Raw genomic sequence first — 19,619 nt, forward strand, 5'->3', positions numbered from 1 at the left:
TATCTGATTACAAAGACCTCTGTGCAAAGAAAAAAAGAAGTCTTAATCTTTTTTTTTTTTATTGGTTGTTCAAAACATTACAAAGCTCATGACATATCATCTTCCATACATTTGATTCAAGTGGGTTATGAACTCCCATTTTTTACCCCAAATACAAGTTGCAGAATCACATCGGTTACACATCCACATTTCAGAACAGGGAAGAAGAGCATGAGGAAAAGATTAACATTAAACAGACGAGTGGGGGGAGAGAAAGGGAGAGAGAAGGGAAACTGTATGGAAATGGAAGGAGACCCTCATTGTTACACAAAATTACATATAAGAGTTTGTGAGGGGAAAGGGGAAAAATGGGAGAGAATTAAACAACAGCAGATGGGGTAGAGAGGGAAGAAACAACAGCAGATGGGGTAGAGAGGGAAGATGAGAGGGAAGGGGAGGGGGGATAGTAGGGGATAGGGAAGGTAGCAGAATACAACAGTCATTAGAAGTCTTAATCTTTTGGGATCTAGTTTTAATGACTCTACAAATGAGACTTCTATTATTTCCTGTAGTGGAAATATCTGGTAACAGGAAATGAGATTGAAGATAACTAATTCAACTTTATGTAGTCAAAAAATAATACCTACAAAATCAGAAGCACCCTGAAGTCAGGGACAGATTGTTTTTTTCTCTGTATCCCTTGATGCTTGGCCCAGTGCCTGCACCCTAAAAGAGTTATGGAAAATGCTTGGTGAATTCAGTCTTATTAATTTTATTCTTATAGGATTCTCTTCCTACCCTACATTAAAAAATTATAATTCAGCAATTTTCTAACTTTCTAGAGTTTTGGTATCAAGTGTCTATTTTTTTTTCCTTGCAGGCAAAGTAAATAATGATCTAAGTTTAAGTTGTACACATTTTCAAACAATTGAGATTTTTAAGTCAAAAGGCATAAGAGTCTACCTTTTTATTGCTAAAAGTAAAATATAGATTTGGACATGGATATTATTTTATTTATATGTAAAATGTGTTTTGATTATTCTAAGCTATTTTTTAGAATAGAGACATTTAAGATGACATGGAATATGTATATATAAAGTGCTCGTCAACACTAAAGGCTCTGGGAGCTGTTTTTACTGTTATCCTTCCAGATCTTTTGCTATGCATTTATGCATTTAAAATCAGTTATACTGTGCATATTGATTTGCAACATGTTTTTCACTCAAAATATGACAGATATATTAAAGATAATCACATGGTAAATCTATTTTTTGGACATGCCAAAATATATTTAAACTAACAATTTTTTCTAATTTTTTAATATTTTAAATAATTTGAGCTAGTACTTAGTTGGATTTCTTTTTTACTGAATTAATTTCTATATTTAGAACAGTAGATTTTTTATTGTTTCCTTGTCTTCATTCCACCTTTGACTTAGTGACAAGAATTTTCATTTTTTAGTGGGAGTTTTCAGAATCTGATTCTGCAATACTACTGCTTTACAGAGTCTTGAAGTAGGCAGATGAGAATTTTACAAATGAAAGCTACCAGCCTGAGACCCAGCAGCTAAATTTTTGCAGTTCATCTCCTACTTCTCTGCTTATATTGGTGCTGAACTCCCTCTCCTCTTCTACCTTCTCTCTTGAGCCCACCTCCTGTCTTATCTCTGATTAGGAAACTGGCCTGGCTGTCACATCCCGTGCCTCACAATGGGGCTGGGTTGTCATCCATCACTGCCCACACTTGGCTGCTAGTTCAGCCATGAAATGGTCTACCTCCAGAATGAGCTGGACCACAAAATCACTGGGAGGTAAGTAACCATGACCAACATATTCTTTTTAGTGTCCAAGTTATTTCTTTTCTCTGGCTCCCAACCTGACTTGACCTGTGCTTTCCCTCTGTGCTAAAATACCACATTTTAGAGACCCAGTTACAAAATGGTACTGTGAGGAACTTCTTAGACCTGCTACCCAGCAAAAACAAAAACAAAAACCAAGACAGAAAAAATAGTTACTGGTAAAAATTATTATTATTTTTTTAAATAGTCATTTGGGCTGGGGCCATAGCTCAGTGGTAGAGCACTTGCCTCACATGTGTGAGGCACTGAGTTTAATCCCCATGACCACACAAAAATAAATAAATAAAATATAATGTGTCCATCTACAACTAAAAAAAAAATTTTAAAATTGATCATTTAAAGTCTCTGAAGATTGCCAGAGGATATATAGCAAATGAAGAAACAAACAAAAAAAAAACTATTGAATAGTGAGAGTCTGTGAATCTTAAAGTATAACCTGCTTCCTGCCTCTCCCTGCCCTGAATCCAGTGTGATGAAAGATCCACTTCAGATTGGTGAAGTCAAGAATATGGGTCTTCCTCCTGTCACTCCATTCCCAAGTCTCTCTTCCAGAGTGCAGACTTCCAGCATCTCTCATTCCCTTCAGCTCCACATTACAGAGGCTAAGTTCCAGGTGAGTATAGCCAACAAGGTGGTGGTTACTTGCCCAGCCCCCGCTACTAGAGCAGAAACTCCATCCTAGATATGATGGGTCAGTAACTGGGCCCCAATTACTCTGGACCCACCTTGCTTGTAGGACAAAGGTTGCAACCCAAGAACAGAGGCTACTGTTCCTGCCCAGCATGGGGATATAAAACACAGGTGTCGCTTTGAGAGAAGTCTTGCCCTCAGGTCTGGAGAAGTGGTGCAGAGGATTTACCCAGGAAGAGAGCAGGTCATTAAGAACAGAGAACTCTGAGCTCTTCCCAAAGAAACTGACTTTATCTGAAACAGTATGAGGAAGTTCTTGCCTAAGGGTACTCTTGAAAACATTGCAGGTTATGATAATAAGCAAGACTGATAACCCCAGGAAAGCAATGCACTAAGCCATAGGCCAGCTGCTTTACTAAAGAGAACCTAGGAAAGAAACGGCTAAGAAGATGTCCTCATGGGTTTAGAAAAAACTTTAAAGATTAGCCTCAAAATGTTCTCATGCAAAGGGTTCTAGATTTAATTGGATCTAACTATAGAGCAATTTAACATTGAGCAATAAACATGCAATTAGTGGAGCTTAATAGCTGGGTGTGATACCAACAGAGGTAGAGAGCTTAACAGAGAGACCAAGGAAACAGGCAAGAGGGCCCTGCTAAGATCACTCTCATTTCAGGGTGACCTTGCAACTGTCCAAGACCATGTCCTCTTAAGAGCAACTTCAAGACTTCACACTGTGGGGAAATAGACTTTCCCCAAATAGTGAAGCCAAGTCACTGAATAAGCATGTAAACGACATCAAGCAGCCCCAGAGAAAGGGGCTGTATCTAAATATATTATCTAGTTTTCAACAAAAATCACAGAATATGCAAAGAAACAGGGTGACCCATATGCCGGAAAACAAAAAGGCAACTGAAACTTTTTATTACAGTGTCCAAATATCAGAAGTAAAAAAGTCTTAAAAGTAGTTCTCATAACTATGTTCAAAGAACAGGAACAATGCTTAGAAAAATAAAGGAAATATAATGACCAATAGAGACTATCAGCAGAGAGATAGAAATTGTGTGTGTGTGTGTGTGTGTGTGTGTGTGTGTGAACTATGCACATTAAGAACCAAATAAGTATTCTATAGAGTTGAAATGTATAATGGCCAAACTGAAAAATTCAATAGAGGGCCTTAACAATAAATTTGAACTTAAAGAGGAAAAAATAAACTTGAAGATAAATAATAGAAATTATACAATCTGAAGAATGGAGAGAGAAAATATTGAGATTCCCTCCTGGGTAATGTTCATCTGAAAATGACAGATTCTCAGAAAAATGTGGGACATCATGAAATGTACCAACATGTACATAATTGGAGTAACAGAATTAGAGGAGAGAAAACAAGAAGTAGAAAAGACATATTTGAAAAAATAATGACTGAAAAGTTCCCAAATTTGATGAAAAATATTAAGCTTGAGGAAAGAAACATTATTTAAAGCATTCACATCCTGATTTCAAAGCTTTCTACAAAGCTACAAAAATCAAAAGTGTGTGATTCAGGCATGTAGATATATCAGTGGAATCTAATGAGAGTCCTGAAATTAACTCTCATATTTATGGTCCATTGGTTTAGAGTAAGCATGCCAAGATAATTCAATGGGAGAAAGAATAGCATTTTTCAACAAATAGTGTTGGTATATCTGAATAACCACATGCAATATGTTGAAGTTGGTTGCCTTTCTCATATTGTAAACAAAAATTGGTTCAATGTAGATTATAGGTCAAAATGTAAGAGTTAAAACTATAAAGCTCATAGAAGTCAATCTTTGTGAACTTTCATGAAGTTGCACCTTTTTAGGTATGACCCAGAAGCACAAATGACAAAAAATAAATTGGACTGCATCGTTATTAACTTTTGGACTTTAATGGACACCATCGGATGATCCACAGAATGGAAGAAAATACTTGTAAATGATATATCTGACAAGGGACTTGTATTTGGAATATATATATATATATATATATATATATATATATATATATAAAAACATATGTAACTAACTCAGTGATAAATGACAACCATATTTTAACATGGGCAAAGATTTTGAATAAACTTTCCTCCAAAGGAAATAAATAAATAGTGTGGACAATAAACATAAAGAGATTTGCAACATGTTTGCATCAGAGAAAAGCAAATAAAGATCAAAATGAGATATAACATTATATACATCAAACTCTGTAGGTTATAACAAAAAAGACAAATTATGTTGGCAAGATTGGGAAAAAACCAAAACTCTCAAGCATTCCCCCTGGGAATATAAACTGGCCCAGCCACAATGGAAAACTATCTGGCAATTCCTCAAAATGTTAAATATATAGTTACCATATGATCCAGTAATTATATTTGTAAGTGTATACTCAAGAGAAATAAAAACACGTCCAGGGCTGGGGTTGTAGCTCAGTGATACAGCACTTGCCTTGCATATGTGAAGCACTGGGTTCGATCCCCAGCAGCACATAAAAATAAAGATATTGTGTCCATCTATAACTAAAAAAATATTTAACAAAAACACATGCCCACACAAGAACTTGTGCACAAATGTTCATAACATTCATAATAGCACTATTCATAAATAGTCAAAAAGTAGGGCAACTGAATGTCCACCGGCTGATGAATGGATAAATCAAATATGGTATATTCATTTAATTAAGTATTTTTGTCAAAGCAGAAGTACTGAAACATGCTACAATGTGAATAAACCTTGAAAACATGCTAAGTAAAAGAAGCTATAAACCAAAAGCCATATAGTGTGATTCTATTTATATGGAATTCCCAAAAGAGACAAATCAATAGAAATAGTAGATAATGGTTGCCTGGGTCTGGGAAGATGGCTGGAAGAAACTGAGGTGGTGGGGCTGCCTACCAAAGAAGATGGGCTTCATTTTATACACACACACACACACACCCCATGTGTGTGTGTGTGTGTGTGTGTGTGTGTGTGTGTATAATTTTGTGGAGGTAGAGAAAAATGATGAAAATATTCTAAAGCAGATGTTTGTATGACCCTGTGAATAGATTTTTTAAAATCACATTATACACTTTAGATGTTATTTCAATACATCTGTTTATATATACACACATATGGACATATTATACATAATATGTATATAATATGTATTTGTTCTTTATTGTGTGTGTGTATGTGTGTGTGTGTGTGTGCACTTTTTTTTTCCAAAAGCACCTATCTTACAGAGAAAGTATAGACAGTGGAAACTGTCTAGAACTGAAAAGATACAGAATGTACATCCCTGCCTTCAAAACTACCTCCATTTCCTGAGTAGATATCTAAATATTTAGAAAATGAAACTTTTATTTCTTCTCCATGGATGCTTTCTTTCCCTGCAATATCTACCTTGTGAATTATGTCTTTCTCTCCGTGCTACTGATATGACAGGAACAACATGCTAATTAGTTTTCTGATTCTTCCTATTGGTGCACTCAAAAACTCCCCTATGCCATGAAGCCCTTTCAACAAATTCTGTGCTGTGTCAGAATAGTTTCCTGATACAAGTTACAAGATCCTGTGTTGTTTGATGTGTTTTTGTGTGTGTTGAATTTGATGATATTAATCTCTGCATATTAACTGCAGCCTTTTTAAGAGAATGTGAACATATGCACACCTGGTTTATTTGGTATGTGGTCTGTATCTCTTTCAACTACTGCTTTAAAAAATTCTTCTGAAATTAAGCCCTTGTGATAGAGCTTTACACTCTCTATATTCTTGGAAAACTGCCTTGCATAAAAATGCTTGATTTCAAATGCATAATAAAAGTAGGATTATTCTGTCATAATAGGAGGATTATGTAGAAGTTGACACATGATTGGTCTGGAGTGGCAAAGAAAGTATGTTAAATAGTCAAAGAGAACAGTTCTATTCTGCATGATTTAACCTGCTTGAAGATGGGCAATAAGGTGGCCTCTCTGCTTTGAATAATACCCGAGGATCATTTATATACTTTGCAGTCTCAGAGTGGATTTCTATTTGAAGGAGCACTGCTTAAACAGGTATTTCAGTCTTTTTCAGATCTCTAAAAATCTGCAAGCATCTACTCATAGTTAATCGTTAATCTCTCTGCCTTCTTTGCTTCTGTAACACCCTATAAGTGTCAGGGTCCTCACACTCTCTGTCCCCCACCCCACTCCCAGGTTGCTCCCGGTCCCTGGTTTTGGCCATCCCTCTCTTGTGAGTCTAACACCCACCCCTCCCTTCCTTCTCACTTCTGCTTCTAGAGTTGGCAGTGGCAGCAGAGAGGAAGCCAGTAGGACTACATACACCCAAATGATTCTCGTTCAATTGCCTGTCAGTCACATTAAACTTCTGTAGTTTGGGGATTTAGCTTAGTGCTTGTGTGTGTCTTTAAAGACCAGGGTTTGTAAAAGAATTCTTTTTAAAGTGTGCTATTGTTCTTTAGCACCTTGTGTTTTCCTTGCCACTGCCCTTAATCTATACTGTACTCATCATCCTGTGTGAGTTTGATCATCTTTGCATTATGGGTATTTTTCTATCACCTTCTTATTTTGGTCCTGGAGAGCTAACCCTGAGCCTCCTGCTTGCTAGGCAAGTGCTCCACCTAGAGCCACACCCCCAGCTCTATCTATCACATTCATTGATACCGCTTCCCTTTCTGAAGAAGAGGCAGGCCCCTCACCTCCACTTCCAGCTTTTCAATCTGGCTATGGGCAGGAGAAGACAGACCTTCATGAGAGGCAGAGGGGCAGCTGCTTCCTGCCTCATCATAGGTCTCTCTTGAGGTAATCAGCTTTGAAAAACGGAACTCTGCTCCCTTCTTTATTTGTTGGTCTGAGTCACGAACATAGCAGGAAGATGGCAAGGATGATCTGACTCTGCATTGGTATCTCAGAGACAAAACAGCAGCCTCTCTTTGTTGAGTCAAAAGCTTTCATAGAAGGGCTCAGAGGGTAATGTCAGGGAAAGCTGCCGGAATCATACAAGTTGGGTGCGAAGTTCATGTTTGGTCGCTTTGGGAGACAGTTCAGACCAAGTTCACTGAGTCTGCCATCTCTGTTCTAAATCCAAACTGTTTTCCAGTCAGGGTCTGCTTTGCCCGTGTCCTGAGGAGGAAGTTTTCCACTATATTGGCTCAACTAACTTCCTTTGGGTAACTGAGACATTTACTTTCTGCAGAAAGAATTGATTAATTTCCTTTCATGGCAAACTGAGCTTAACTTTCCTTAACTACCATGAAATTAAGATCTAGATTCATGAGAAGAGGTGGTCAAGGCTAGGAGGTTGCTACCAGATTCTGCCTCCTGCCTTCTTTTTGATTTGATTGTGTCTAAAATTCAGAAGGAGGCAAAGGGTGCTTCCCACTGTATCTATAAAAGACTGCTTTGCTTCATTAGCACCGAGACTGCCAGACACATAAACATGGCCAATCATTTGATGATATCAGAAAGTCCCAGGGTAGACTAGACAGTGAGGAGCAGTTTAGCACAGCGTGCTATTTTGAAGTACTGTGCTCTCAAAAATAAATATAGCCACTAAAGGAAAACGGTATTAGGTTTAAATTGTGATATAAAAATATCTGTTATGTAAGGTTCTAACATTCATGCTCTGTTCTTTTTCACTCAGGACTCCTTTCCCTGGTTCTTTTTGGCTTAAAAAGAAGTATTAGCCAAGAAAAGGGAAGGTATGCCTTCAGAGAGGAGAAGAAACCACAGCAATGGAGACCTCCGACTCAGAGGTGGGGTACAGGTCAAATTCATTGCTATTTAGGGCTCATTTCTTTCTTTTTTTTTTTGAGAATTTATTAACATTTATTTTTTAGTTCTCGGCGGACACAACATCTTTGTATGTGGTGCTCAGGATCGAACCCGGGCCGCACACATGCCAGGCAAGTGCGCTACCGCTTGAGCCACATCCCCAGCCCCAAAGGCTCACTTCTTGACAGATTATTTTTCCAGACAAGGTCTTCTGCAGAACTTGGACAGTTACAAAACACTCAATTACGTGTCTCTGGCTCATCATTTAACATTTATTAAGTGCCCACTATGCACAAGGAATAGAGTTTAATCCTAAATTTAAAACAAGTGACTAAAAACTTCAGCTCTCAGACAAATACAATTAAATTGCACACCTTGCTGGATGTTATCTTATTTACCAATTGGAGTGTATTTACTCTGAGTGGACAAGGCTTAATAGATAACTGCTTGATCTTTTCTCCCTCATTCCCGGGCAGAGACTGGGAATAGGGAGGGAGGAAGGGGGTGCCACTTGGGAGCTGAGTCAAGAATGAGGTTTAGGCCTGTCCTTCTGCTTATCATCTTACAAGGTCAATTCCCAAACCTGTCTCCTAGAGCTGCTTTCATAAAGCACATTACTTTCCAAGCCTTCCTCTCTCATTGCCCACCGGCTCTCAGCAGATGGCTTGCCTCACACAGAGATCATTGAGGCCATCTGCTAAGAAGTTGCTTCCTTCCCTACTTCCTAGCCAATACATTGATCTGCTTCTCCACCTCTCTCCTCCTTTCTGACTCTGAGGCTTCTCTCCCTACCAGCCTTGTTGATCAGATCACCTTTCAGCTTCTCTAGAGTTGAAGGAGGTTAGATACTTGTCAGTCCATAGGCAGAAGTCACAGACAGTTACAAGCACTCTAGAAGATTTCTTAAATCACCTAAAACAGTGGGACAAATGTTGGGACTACAATCCTGCAAAGTAATATGTAGTTGTGAGTGTATCAAATAGATAGCAATATATACATATAAGATATATAGAGATATATACACTATAACAAATATAGACTATATAAGGCATATATGATGTATAGCAGGCAATTCCAAAGAGGTTATATTAAGAAAATAATTAAGCTTCTTGGAACACTTAATTTATAAGTATTCTGATTTTCCATTTGGTATCATCATACAAAAGTTGTAGACAACTCCTGTTTCTCTGTAGTCTTTAGTTCTTCAGCTTCATCTTCATGAACAGTAAAGCCATTACTACCCACCAGCGTGAACAGTGAATTTCACTTTTCTGTGGTCCAGAAACCCCTTAGTCATCCATACCTCCTTTGGAAGCTTTCATTAAGAGGTCTCTCTGCCTGAATCCCTGCCTATGGGCAACCTTCTTGAATACAATAGTTCCAGTATTTCCAGTATTATTTAAATAGTTGTTTTTCTCTTTCTTTCTCTGTCTTCCTCCCACTCCATTAGAAGATTAGACTTGGCTGCACATAAGAGAAACCCAAAATAGTAGCGGCTTAAGTAAGAGAGAAGTTTCTCTTTCTTTTATACAACTCAAGAAGTAGGTGGTACCGGGTTGCTTTGGTGGCTCTATGGTCATCAGGGACCCAGGCTCCTTCTCCCCTTCTGTCGCACTATTCTAGTTCAAGGATTCCATCCTTAGGGCTACTGCAGCTCTGGCCACTTCATTTGTGTTCCAGTCACAGGACAGAAATGTGGTATTCAGAAGAAGTATGCAAAGCTTGGAAATAAAGCAAAGGATGACTGCATGTCCTGCCAATGTCATCCTAGAACACTATCCACATACTCCCAAGGGTAACTCACTCTTGGGAAAGGGACCTACCTACATGTTAGTTACTCTCCATTCGGGTTTAGACTCTAAGGACAACTGATAAGATGCAAATGAATTTTTCTCGGGAGAGATGGCTTTATAACCTTGAAGAGCATGTGCCACTTTTGTATCTAACAGCATTGTGATTTCAGGAGTTATTTGGATATTATTGTTTTGTTTTATTTTAATTGGACCAGCTTTGCCATCTTCTTGTTTCCTCTTATTAATGAGTCAATTACACTTTTTCAATTTTTCCCCCAAATAATGTATGAAAATTACATTTTTAACATTGGTATTTTTTTTATTCTATACTTTTAAAAATAGTTTTTATTTGTTCTAATTAGTTATACATGACAGTAGAATGCACTCTGACATATCATACATAAATGGAGTATAATTTCTCTTTCTTCTGGTCATAAATAATGTAGAATCACACTGATTGTGTAATCATATATGCACATAGGGTAATAATGTCAGATCCATTCTACTATCCTTCCTACCCCCATACCCTTCCCCTCCTTTCACTCCCCTTTACCTAATCCAAAGTAACTCTTCTTCCTTAACCCCTCCTTATTATGAATTAGCATCCAATGTTTATATTTTGATGGTAGGAAGGACAAAAGGGCTTTCTCCTAGGTGAGTTAACAATTTCCCTAAATACCCCACTTAAATTTTCAGCTTGAACCTATTGGCAGGAACGTAGTTATAAGGCCACTCCTAGCTGCAAGGGAGGCTGGGGAAATGTAATGTTACAGCTCGTGCATCAGTAATTTTATTAAATTAGTGTTCTCTTACCGAGGAAGAAGGCAGAGATCAGGTGGCAGAGGGCAATTGATTGTCTTGGCCATGAGGACAGAGACCCATTGAGTATGCCTCTTTCACCTGTTTCTGCTGCTCCTTCTATTTTGTTTCTTTCCAGCATCCTAAAAGCACACTCAACGAGCTCCCTTAGCTTGAGCCCCTTGGTCCCGAATCCTCTTCCTGCTATCATGATAGCGCTTGTCTTTTCCCAGTCTCCCTTAGCTCTTCGGTGTCTCCTCCTGTTCCTTCTTCACCCACTTTAATCATGCTGCTGTTCCTCTCACCCCTACAGGCCACTGCTGATCTAAGCCCAAACCCAAATCAGCTGCAATTTGCACAGCAAATATTTAATAAATGATCATTGATTTATTTAGTTCATTTGCTTAGTTATTCTTTTATTTATTTATTTATTTTGGTACTGGGGATTGAACCAGGGGCACTTAACCATGGAGCCACATTACCAGCCCCTTTTTGTATTTTATTTAGAGACAGGGTCTCGGTGAATTGCTGAGTGCCTCACTAAATTGCTGAGGCTGGCTTTGAAATCGTGATCCTCCTGCTTCAGTCTCCCGAGTCACTGGGATTACAGGCATGCAGCAACTGCACCTGGCTTTAGTTATTCTTTAGTTGTTCTTAGTTATTCTTTGAACAGTGTTACTTTCTACTCTTAGTTACGAGTTAATATTTTAGTTTCACGATGAATTAACTACGTTCTTTTGGACCTGCTTGTGAAAACCTAATTCTTAAACATCACTTTGGTTCTGTGTGAGCATGCACTTGGACTTCCACAGAGTCAGCCAAATAGCACTTTTGGAGATGACCTTTTTGGGCAGCTCCGGTCTGTTCAATTGAATAGAAAAAAAGAAATGTGAGTTTTGTTGCTAATAAAAGAAGACTCCACTTAGATTGTTCCCAAAGCACAATAGAGTCGGTGATAAGATGTGTACCCGGCTAACTCATAAAAGGAAAACTACCCATTTTGCAATCCCTAAGGAAAAGCACTAATAATATTCTAGAAGATGTCTTTTCCTCCATTCTCTAAACTCCCTCCCAATCCTTTCTCATCATACGGATCTAGCTATTTTCAAGTTGGACTTTTGTTCTAAATGAGGGAACACAGTGTCCCAAATTTATACTTTGTTCTTTATTAGCCTCTCCCTCCTTGCCTGCTCTATTCACCTAGGGCTTCTCCTTAGGGTTTTAGGGTTAGGACCTTGGAAGCCCAGGTTGTTGACAACTGCCAGCAGGATGTAGTTATGCTGCCCCAATGTGGCTGATTGCACTCTTTTAAATGCTGCCTTATTTTTTCTCTGGAAAACCAACTCACTAATGAAGAATAGTTTCTGAGTACATCAGAGTGTACCAGGGATGGCTTTGAGAGATTGGCAATATTTTGCCCATACCTCAGGTTTTGGGGGCATAAGTAGAGATAAGAATGGAAACTTGGAAGTTCAGTGTGTGACCTCTGCCTGCCATATCTAAAGAACAGCTCCAGGAGACAGAGGGCAGCCCCACAGGGAAGAGGCTGGTGAGCTTTTAATGCTAGACTTGGTCTGACTCTGCCAAGCTGTAAGCAGAGGTTGCCAATTTGGGACCCATGAGCTAAATCTGGCCCTGATACATGCTGTGTTTGGCGGATACAATGTTTTTTGATTTAATTTTTTTAAAGCAACATGAAAAAGGAAGACTTCATATACAAATCCAGATGTCTGGCTTCTGGATACTGCATCCCTGAGTCGTCACAGTTGGGTGGCACTGCAGAGCTGATCTTCCCTGTAGACCAGGCCAGGTTTCCCTTCTGCATTTTGTCACAGTCCTCACTTCTCTCTATTGCACTCAGCTGCTTCCCACATTGACGATATCTGCTGTGTCCTTGCAGGCAATTGGAATTTAGGATCACTACTGCAAATAGCTAGTGATGGGGAAAGGTGACAAAGGCTTGGGGGGAAGGCTTCACAGAGGAAGGGAATGAAGCTAGTCCTTGAAAATAGATGGGAATTTTCCTGGTAAAGTAGAAAGATATGTGCACTCTGGGTAGGATGTCAGGTAGAGAAAAGACAGAGAAATCTGAATATTATTGGGAAGGGTCAAATAGAAACTAAGAAGTGGCAGAGCATGATCTAGGGTTTCAAGGCTCTGCCATGGACTGGACCTTGAATTCATTTTTCTGAGCCATTTATCTGTGTAGTGGACATAATAGTAGCTCTACTGGACTGTTGTGACTACAAAATGTCACATGTATTTTATTTTTAAAAATATATTGAAGTATAATATACATCCTCAAAATGGTTTATATATATTTATGTATTAAATATATACCTATATTTAATATATAAAATGTGAGATATATATATATATATATATATATATATATATAAAATAAAACTGTACACACTCATAAAACCAGCACCCAGACCAAGAAATATAAGGTTTCAACATTCTAGGTTTTCTCTCTTGTTCCTACCTACTCTGTGCTACCATTATCCTGACTCCTCTCTGCTACCATTATCCTAACTTCTAGCAGTGTAGATAAGTTATACCTGTATTCTGTAGTTGTACTTGATATAAATGGAAGCATTCTTTTCTGGGGAGGGGTACCGGGGATTGAACTCAGGGGTACTCAATCACTGAGCCACATCCCCAGCCCTATTTTGTATTTTATTTAGAGACAGGGTCTCACTGAGTTGCTTTGTGCTTTGTTTTTGCTGAGGCAGGCTTTGAACTCGCTGTCCTCCTGCCTCGGCTTCCAAAGCCACTGAGGCATGCACAACCCCCAGCAAATGGAAGCATTCAATAGTATGATTTTACCTAGCTCCTTTCACTCAACATTATAAAGTTTATCTATAATGTGGAATAGATCATTCATTTTCATTGCTTTATAAAATTCTACTGTGTGAATACTCCATCATTTATTTATCCATTCTTGGATAATGAGCATATAGAGATTTTTTTGTGTGATTTTGCTCTTAAGAACAGCATGGTTATAAAAACTCTAGTACATGTCTTTTGTGAACATATCCTTGCATATCTGTTGATTGTACTCATGGGAGTAGAAATTAGGGGTCATGTGTTAATTTCTGATAGATACTGCCAAACAGTTTTTCAAAGTGGTTGATAATCGATTTGTATATCCAAAAGTAATCTCAGGAATTATGGTTGTTCCCTGTTCTCCTCAGTACTTGGTATTTCCACTGTTGTTTTTGTCATTCTGATAGATGTATAGTGGCATCTCTGGTGATTTTAAAGTATATTTCTTTGAAGGCTAAGGAAAGCATGCACATTATCATATATTTATTAAGCATTTGTATATTCTCTTTTATGAAGTATCTGTTAAAACCTTTTGTTGACTTTTTATTCGATTATCTATGTTTTTAATTGATTTTCATGATGCTTTATGAATGTGTATGTAAGTCCTTGTTGTATCTAGGGTTTGTACATATCTTCTTTCTGATGACTTTTTCTTTCCATTAATGGCATCAATTAATGAAAAAAAGTTCTTATTTAACATAGCCCAAATTTTCAATTTTTTTTCTTTTGTGGAAAAGATTTGAATTCCCAAACACCAAGACATATGAAACCACAGCAGTTAAGAGAGTGTGATATTGCCATGAGGATGAACAGTAGATCAGTGGGCAAGAATGAAGTTCAGAAACAGGCCCACATGTGACCAGAAAATTAGCTTATGACAGAGGGGACAAAGCTGCATTCTTTGCAAGGAGAAAGGATGAAATTCTTGTGGACTCTAGGGTAATGAAGATATTCTATGCTATCTTCTCAAAGCTTTTAATTTTACTATTCACACTTAGATCTCAATTCCTCCGGAACTCATCTTTATTGATGTTGTGAGGAGGGGTCAAGACACCTTTCTTCCCATTAGATATCCAGCTGACTGACTCACTGCCATTCATCAAAAGTGATCATCCTTTCTCCAAAGGATGTTGTTATTTGTGGAAATACCACACTGTCTCAATTGCTATAGCTTTATATATCTTGGTGTTTGGAAATTCAAATCTTTAGCACTTGTTCTTTGACTTTCATATTGCTTTAGCTATTCTTGAACCTGTGTTCTGCCATATGCATTTTAGAATCAGTGTGGCTGTTTCCTACCACCCCAAAGTTCTAGAAATTAGTGTCCTTGTAATGTACCACAATCATTTCTGGGAGTCCAAAAGGAAGAGCTCATTTGAGTTTCTCAATCAGAGTATTCCCAGTGGTAGCCAATCCAGTATCTTTCCATTTTTCTTCTTTGGCTCCCAGAATCCTGGTCTGCATTCCTCAAAGTCACTTGGGTAAAAGAAAGCCCTTGCTGCTCACAAAATGCCAATGTTCATATCCAAGGTCATTTTCTGTATAACATGTTCCACCTTGATTATCTCAAATAAATATTCATAATTTACATTTTCCTTTAATATAATCTATTCCACTGACATTTTAAGTATACTCTTCCTTTATTTTCCATTTTAATGCTTTCTGCTTCTTTTCCTTTCTTTTACTAATTAGGCTTATTAGAGGTTTCTGTTGTACCTGCTGTTCATGCTATTTTTTCTCATTAAGGAAACAGACCTTGGACCAATTTACAGTTTCTGTTTTCTAATTCATTAACTATCCTTCCTTGGGTTTTCTAGGTTAGATTTCTAATTTTTGAATTGAACTGATTGATTCTATCTTTTTCTTGTTTAAAAACAACAATATTTAAGCCCATGTATTTGACTCTGACCACAGTTTCAATGCCATTCCATAAATTTCGAATGAGTGTTTTATTATTGTAAGCTGTGGTTTAGCCCATCTCGCCCCAAGAGTTATGTAAGAGATTTTTTTCCAATTGTCCAAGATTCTTTCTTTTAAATTTTTGTTATCTTTATAGTTCAGATGATTGTTGTGCTTTTGAACCCCCCTCTTTTAGTGGAAGGTCTTTTGATTTGTCCTTGAAGAATTGTCACTCATCAGGAAAGAACTAACACTGTCTCTCCCCACTCACCCCACTTGGGGCAGAGAGGTGATCTCTAAAATATGACACTTGACAATGGACAATCCAGGCCATTTGTGAAGAAACAAATGTGATTAATTGCAGGAGGAGGGTGGAAGAATGTGTGATGGTGGGTGAAAAAGGTAAGCATTTCAGCCCTTGCCTGGTCTCCAGGCCTGGGGACAGAGACTGGTTTTAGGGAGACAGAATGATGGGATTCCGTTTTTCAAAAACGTCCCCAAAGTGGTAGGAGAAAAAGAGCTTTGGATGATAGATCCAGATGCCAAGAGCCACGCTCCTGAGCTCCTAGCAGGGGAAAGTGAGCTTCCTGTGTGTGTGTAGGGGGGATGGGTTTGCTCATGACATTGCTCTCCTCTGAAGGACCTTAACTGTTGGGGCATGATTTTAGGACAACAGTGACAAGTAATGGAAGACAGATAGAGGATCCAAGCTGGCAAAAGTGCCTTGCTAGGATAGTGAAGAGCAAGTATGAAAAGGCAGCAGCAGCTAAAAGAAACCAGATTCTTCTCTGGTTAAGAATAAAAGCCTGTTTGTTTTTCTTCTTGAGCTGCCTGAAATGGTGTCCTTGGGTGATTGTCAGGGACTGCAGTGGATAAGGGGGAGGCCCAAGAATGGAGTCCATGGCTTCCTACCAGTCTGCAATGTAGGGATGCAAATCTGTTCTAATTAACTTAAGGAATAAATGAAATGTAGTATTACCTGCATCTTTCCTGGATGGAACACTTATACATGCTATATTACTTTTAGATTTTATTTAGTGGAAAAAGCAGGTGCCTTGCATGATTTTTATTTTAGAAACTCCTTCCCTGTGTTCTTCTGTGAATTTTTGTAAATATTTTCATAAATTCTTAACATTTTTCATTGATTTTTTTTCTATTATGAAAGCAATTCATGTGAATTACAGAAAAATGTAAAATATAAAAGCCTAAAAAAGTAAATCTTTTGTGATGATTTTTAATACTCAAAAATATCAATTTGTATTTATTCCCCAATGTTAAACATTTTAGATTGTTTTTAATATTTCTCTCATAATTAATACCAAGATGAGCTGTACATTCTTGATTATTTATTTAGGATAAACTCTAGAAGCAGAATTAATCAAGGAGCATATCCATCTTTAAATGTTTGTTACATATACCTAAATTGCTTTCTGAAAAGGTGCATCAGTTAACTCTTTCAACAACTTTGTTTGAGAATGCCTGTTTTTATCACCCTTGCCAACATCAGGAATTGCCATTTCTTACCTAAAGCTAGTTATCCTTGGCTGTCACCTGGGTAACTTAGAATAACCTTCTAATGATGCCCTGTTCCTACTCCAGTCAATTCTTCATGGTCTACCCAGACTGATTCTTCTAACTTGTGATTCTTATCATATCACTGCTCTGCTTAAAACTCAATAGTTTTGCTGGGCCTGGTGGTGCATGCCTATAATCCCAGTGGCTCGGGAGGCTGAGTCAGGAGAACAAAGTTCAAAGCCAACCTCAGCAATTTAATGAGGCCCTAAGCAACTCAGCAAGACCCTGTCTCTAAATAAATTATAAAAAGGTCTGGGAATGTGGTCCAGTGGTTAAGTGCCCCTGAATTCAATCACTTGTTAAAAAACTAAATAAGTAAAAACCCCAATAGCTTTCATAATCATAGAACAGGCCGTCAGCATCCTTATAATTCAAGAAATTCTGTGTGTGTGTGTGTGTGTGTACTTGCTACTGGGGATCAAAACCAGGGGCTCGTGCATGCTATATAAGTATTCCCTCACTGGGCTACATCCCCAGCCCCTCAAAAAGTCCTTGGTGTCCCAGTTCTACCTATTTTTTGGAGTCTTCTTAGTCACCTTCTCCTCCTTCTCTATGCCATAGACAAATGCAACCTGTTTCTGTATATAGAAATCATTCCATTTCTCTCTCACTGTCAGTCTTTGTCTCTTCCTCTTCTGCCTTCCAGTCTCTGCATAGAAGGATTCCTCAGGTTGGAACACTTTCTCCTCTCAGTGGGCTCACTACCTAGTCTTTCATCAGTTTGGGGTTTTTTTTTCGGGTCTCAAATACTCAGACTGGCTTCTGGCGCTAGACAACATTGCCCCCTAGAGGATCTTTGTGTGCTTTGGGCCAACAGGCTGCCGAACTCTTGGAATGTCTTGGGAACATAGTTGAGGGAATACGAATATTGATGATCCTGATGCCAGCCATATCCCAGGGATCTCTTCGAATATTACCCCTGCTCCATCCCTCCACATTTCTTCTGAGATTTCAGAGCACCTCTTAGACCTTCTCATTGTATCCTTGTGGTCTCTACTCTCTTTTGTATTTTCCATCTCTTTGTTTCTCTGTGATGCATTCTAATAGTTTCTTCTCTTCCATCTTCCAGTTTGCCAATTCTCTCTTCAGCCATTTATAATTTACTGTTGGTCTATTGAGCTATTGATTTGTTTGCTTGTTCCATTTGAGGGGGCTGCTGAGGCTTCAACCCAGGACCTCAAGCAGGCTAAGCACACATTCTACCACTGTGCTACATCCCCATCCCACCTGTTGTATTTTTTTTTATTGGTTGTTCACAACATTACAAAGCTCTTGACATATCATATTTCATACATTAGATTGAAGTGGGTTATGAACCCCCAATTTTACCCCAAATGCAAATTGCAGAATCACATCGGTTACACATCCACAATTTTACATAATGCCCTATTAGTAATTGTTGTATTCTGCTACCTTTCCTATCCCCTACTATCCCCCCTCCCCTCCCCTCCCATCTTCTCTCTCTACCCCATCTACTGTAATTCATTTCTCTCCTTGTTTATTTCCCCATTCCCCTCACAACCTCTTATATGTAATTTTGTATAGCAATGAGGGTCTCCCTTCATTTCCATGCAATTTCCCTTTTCTCTCCCTTTCCCTCCCATCTCATGTCTCTGTTTAATGTTAATCTTTTCTTCCTGCTCTTCCTCCCTGCTCTGTTCATAGTTGCTCTCATTATATCAAAGAAGACATTTGGTATTTGTTTTTTAGGGATTGGCTAGCTTCACTAAGCATAATCTGCTCTAGTGCCACCCATTTCCCTGCAAATTCTATGATTTTGTCATTTTTTATTGCTGCATAGTACTCCATTGTGTATAGATGCCACATTTTTTTTTATCCATTCATCTATTGAAGGGCATCTGGGTTGGTTCCACAGTCTAGCTATTGTGAATTGTGCTGCTATGAACATCGATGTGGCAGTATCCCTGTAGCATGCTCTTTTAAGGTCTTCAGGGAATAGTCCGAGAAGGGCAATAGCAGGGTCAAATGGTGGTTCCATTCCCATCTTTCCCAGGAATCTCCAAACTGCTTTCCAAATTGGCCGCACCAATTTGCAGTCCCACCAGCAATGTACAAGAGTACCCTTTTCTCCACATCCTCGCCAGCACTTGTTGTGGTTTGACTTCATAGTGGCTGCCAATCTTACTGGAGTGAGATGGTATCTTAGAGTGGTTTTGATTTGCATTTCTCTGACTGCTAGAGATGGTGAGCATTTTTTGATGTACTTGTTGATTGATTGTATATCCTCCTCTGAGAAGTGTCTGTTCAGGTCCTTGGCCCATTTGTTGATTGGGTTATTTGTTATCTTATTGTCTAATTTTTTGAGGTCTTTGTATACTCTGGATATTAGGGCTCTATCTGAAGTGTGAGGAGTAAAGATTTGTTCCCAGGATGTAGGCTCCCTATTTACCTCTCTTATTGTTTCTCTTGCTGAGAAAAAACTTTTTAGTTTAAATAAGTCCCATTTGTTGATTCTTGTTATTAACTC

The sequence above is a fragment of the Spermophilus citellus genome, assembly GCF_964194105.1.
Source record: "Spermophilus citellus genome assembly, chromosome: 14".
In the NCBI taxonomy this organism is placed as follows: Eukaryota; Metazoa; Chordata; class Mammalia; order Rodentia; family Sciuridae; genus Spermophilus; species Spermophilus citellus.